The 4,798-nt window shown below is 38.2% G+C and overlaps 1 pseudogene; it reads left to right on the plus strand.

The window, feature by feature from the left end:
* Nucleotides 1–3,632: 3,632 nt before the first annotated feature.
* LOC21406668 overlaps nt 3,633–4,798 on the plus strand; it is a 21,553-nt pseudogene continuing 20,387 nt past the window's right edge.

Consider the following 4,798-nt stretch of genomic DNA (forward strand, 5'->3'; position numbering starts at 1 on the left):
TTGTAACCCATGTGATGTGAGTGATAGTGTTTGTTGGCGGGAGTCCACACTCCCACCTTGGTGCAACGGTAGACATATTTTCCAATGTCTATCCAGATGACCAGTACCCCCACCCTTTTTATTAGAAAAGTGCTTTTTACAATATTTACATACTGCACGAATTTCCATCTCACCTATTTTTGGATTTGGTCGGGGATCCTCGGTCAAATGCTACCATGCTGGAGAAGTTCGCGGTCTTTTTCCTCTGCTGCGTTCTCCAGCTTCTTCGTTGTATACTGAAGCATTATCCACCGGAGCATTTTCTGGTTCAATGGGGGTGGGGTTGGAAGGCATCATTTCTTCCTCAAAAAATATCTCCTCACGAAGCTCAGGAAGAGCAGTGAAATCAAAGAAATTTGGTGAGGCCATTTTCTGGAAATTGATAGAACTTGATTGAACTTTGTAAATGAAAGAGCTAGAAAATGAATGAACACGAGAAAAAAACTTAGAATCAAAATCAAAGAGAAAAGTTGAGAGATAGAATGAGAGTGAGATGAGAAGATGAGAGTCAATTGTTGTGTGGGATTTATGGTGGAATTAAGGGGTATTTATAGCAGATTTTTGGGTTAAAATTCAGTTTTTTCCTGTTGGGTCCTTCGAGGGCCCAACGTGCAACACGTGACGGGCCTCCCGTTTGGCCCATCACGTGCCAAACGGGAGGCACGTGACGGGCCAAACGGGAGGCCCGTCACGTGCCGAACGTTGGGCCCGTGAAGGGCCCACTGGACCAAATGAAATGGGCTTTTCGTGGGCCGTTTCGCGGGCTTGGGCCGGGCCGAATAAGGGCTTGGGCCGGGCCGAATAAGGGCCGTGCCGCGGGCCTCCACGTGCTTGGGCCATGCTTGGGCCGCGGGCTGAGAAGTTGTGGCCCAGCCCTAGTCCATTACACGTGCCGTGCCGGCCCAGCCCGTAACAGTAACGAACCGGGCCGTACTGAATCATGCACTGTTACGGGCTAGGTCGGGCCGTCCATGGATGACCCGGCCCATTTGACACCTCTAGATCAGGTTCAGTAGTATAACGTGTTTTAATGTCAGATTAGTCAAAATTTCATGATCAAGATGAGAAAATATGTAAAAGCAACAAACCCTAATTATAAAATTTGTCAATTAATAATTTATATTCTATTGATTGTCAAAAATTATATTCTACTGATACACAGGGGTTGTTCTTTTGCATTTTTGTGTTTGGGTGACTTGAGTGATGATCTTGAGTTGAGTTTGAGTTATAACTTGAGTTGAAGTTGTAATTTGAGTTTGTGTTTGGATGTGCACATTTTGAGTTTGTGTTTCGGTAAGTCAAAACTTAAATTTATATTTACATAGTATTTTAATAAAAACTCAATGGTGATGAAAAATTTTAATATGATATATAGGTGGAGTTTTATTCATTTTTTCGTTGTGAATGCATAAAAAAAATCATCTCAATGAGTTTTATTCATTTTTTCGTTGTGAATGCATAAAAAAATCATCTCAATGATAATTAAAACGAAAAAGTTATGACATTTTTAAGAATAGAAAAAATATTGTTCATTAACTTGAGTTTGAGTTTATGAACTCGAGTTGAAGGGAAAACTTGAACTCTAGTTTAACTCTAAACTTGAATTCAAACTCAAATTCAAATTCAAATTTTACAAAACAACATAAACTTAAATAAAATTATAATTTGAGTTTAAACTTTTTTTAAATTTTATTATAAAAGAACAACCCTATAATATTCCATCAAAGATTTTATACTATTTTCTTCTTTGAAATGGAGTATAGGGTACAAATGCAGAGCACCATTGATAGTACGTACTACCTGTCATCTGTCTCTTTCTCTCACTATTTCTCCTGTCACTGAATAATAACATTTATATATCTAGCAGGCTCTAGCGAGACCCTTTGTTTCAAATATGGCCCCACAATGCAACTATTTAAACGTAGACACTTGTTTCTATCGTGACCGAAAACTTCATCGAACTTATTGTATTAATATTTCATAAAATTCTTTATATCATTAATATAAATATTTTTATGATAAGTATTTGTTGATATAAGTATAAAATAATAAGTTATAAGTTAAAGTTTAAAAATTTCTTAACTACGATACAATTATCAATTTTTCAGACTGTATTTAAGAAAGAAGTATGAAATGTTGTGTTAAGCCCACAAGTGGATAAACACATGAATGATATGTTTAAGAAATGAAAAAGAATTGAAAGTCATCAATTCTAGGGTTTTAGAAACAATCAGAACGAAAAACGGACGAAAAAGGAGTTCGGAAGGCCGAACCGAGAAAAATTGGGGTTTCGACTGATTTGAGTTGACCAAGTCAAAATTTGTTGACCAAGAGTCGACCAAAACGTTGCTCTTAAAAAGTTAATCATGAATGGTCAAGGTTGACTGAGTTGACCATTTGTCTAAAAAATACTTATAAAACGCGTACCAGATAGGAATTAAACTGAACCAAAATAGGATAATTATTAAATTATCAATGGTTGAGATTAAAAGTGAAAAATGTGATGAAGAGCTGAGATTGAGCCATGTGGCATCTAAGGCGGGGTAAGACTTGATGGAGAAGAAAATGAGAGATATTTTTGGGATATTTTGGGAATTTTGCAAAAAATCCACAGAAAAGTCAAAATTTCATTTTTTGGACATTTGCTTTATGTATTGGTCAGTTCATTAATGGCATATTACGTGAGAAATTGTTATTTCTCATGCATAAGAACAGAGAGCATCAGCCAAGAGAGAAAGAGAGGAAAAAAAATTCCAAAGTGAAGAAAAACGAGATTTAAGCGGAAATCATCGAATCTACCGAGGAATAGCATTACCGAAGCTTGTTTGTCACTCTCTAAGGTGAGATTTCAACTTTTCCCTCTCATTTCTTCACTATGGCTGTACGTGAGATTTTGTAGGAAACATCAGAAAAATTTCACTTAAAAGGGAGATTAGCTTATGATGATTAAGGAACTTAAATATAGATGAATTAAGGATAGATTCTAGGTTAATTGACCTTTGTTTCTATCAATTTTTAGTATGGAGAATTTTTATGGAAATATGAGAAAACCCTAGAAATTGTGATGTGATTGAAAGAGAAAGTATGTGAGGTGTTTGATGGTAGAAACAATGGATAAAACGAGCTAATGTTAGCTTGGGAAACATGCAGAAATAGGCGGAACTCTGCCGAAATTTAGTTTGAGTATTTTGAACTAAAATTGGATTTCAAGAGGAATAAGGGATTAAAGTGTGAAAAGAAAGGTGTTTCGATAATCGATGATGTATAGAAACCGAACACAATGAGAATTCACAGTTTGGACCGAAACTGAAAAATTAGGGACATGACTGAGGAACGTGCATGGTTTTAGTGCTAATTCTTGAGATAGGAAAAATTTAAGGGCACAATGTAAATTTTATTTTATTAAAAATTATATTTTGACCCCAAAACTTTTACAAAATTACATTTTGATCCTAAAACTTTTGTAAAATTACACATACAAAAGGTCGTCGGATTATATATTCACTTGCTAAATAAAGCCCCGGATAAATTAAGTACTTCTTCATTTTGATTACATATTGGTTCACTACTTTCAGTAATTAGTTTTCTTGCAAATGGATCAGAAACAAAGGCCACAAGTAGAAGTCCCTACAACTCCAAGAGTTCTAATTTTCCCCTTGCCGGCGCAGGGACATGTCACCTCCATGCTCACACTCGCCGAGCTTCTCAGCCTCTGCGGCATCGACGTCACCTTCCTCAACACCGACCACGTCCATAACCGCCTTTTTCGTCACGCTGACATCGAAGCCCGGTTCGCCGACTACCCCGGGCTCCTATTCAGAACCATCTCCGATGGCCTGCCGGACGACCACCCGCGCTCAAATGACAGGTCAATAACAGAGGTACTTCATTCAATGATTGCGACAACCAAACCGGTGTTGAACGAGATGCTTGTTTCTGGTGCATTGGGATCGGTGACTTGCATTATAGCTGATGGAGCTTTTGCTGGCTTTGTTACTAATTCAGCCTGTGAACTTCACGTTCCCATAATCTATTATCAACCAGCTAGTGCTTGCTGCCTCTGGACCCTCTTATGTTTTGACGACATCATTAAAGCCGGGGAGCTTCCCATTAGAGGTATTAATTCTAAATCATAATTCACGTTAAAGCTTCGATGATTTCTTTTATATATTCCTTCCTTTGTTTTTCTAGTTTTTCCCTTTTTTCTTCTTTATAAAAGCTTGATTAGGATTTTGACGGACTTGTTATGAAAAAAAAAAAAAAAAAAGGAAAAGAAGACATGGATAGGATAATAACAAGCGTGCCTGGCATGAAAAGCTTCTTAAGGTGCCGTGACCTGCCTAGTTTTTGCCAAGTGAACGACACAAGCGCCACAAAAATCAATCCAGTCGCTCGTGCAATCCGTCAGAGCTGTAGTGCGCAAGGGATTATTCTCAACACCTTTGAAGAACTTGAAGGGCCTATAATCTCCCACATTATAAGAAGCTTCTGCCCTAATACCTACACCATCGGACCTCTCCATGCTCACCTCAAACACAAATTGGCCAAGAAGAACGTTTCAAAGTCTGACCAATCTTCCAACAGTATTTTTGAAGTCGACAGAAAGTGCATGGATTGGCTTGACTCTCAACCTCCCAAGTCTGTGATCTACGTCAGTTTTGGAAGCATTACAACCTTGACGAGAGACGCCCTACTGGAGTTTTGGCACGGCCTTGTGAACAGCAACGTGAGGTTCTTGTGGGTCGTGAGGCCGGACATG

The sequence above is a fragment of the Morus notabilis genome, unplaced genomic scaffold, assembly GCF_000414095.1.
Source record: "Morus notabilis unplaced genomic scaffold, ASM41409v2 Scaffold179, whole genome shotgun sequence".
NCBI lineage: Eukaryota > Viridiplantae > Streptophyta > Magnoliopsida > Rosales > Moraceae > Morus > Morus notabilis.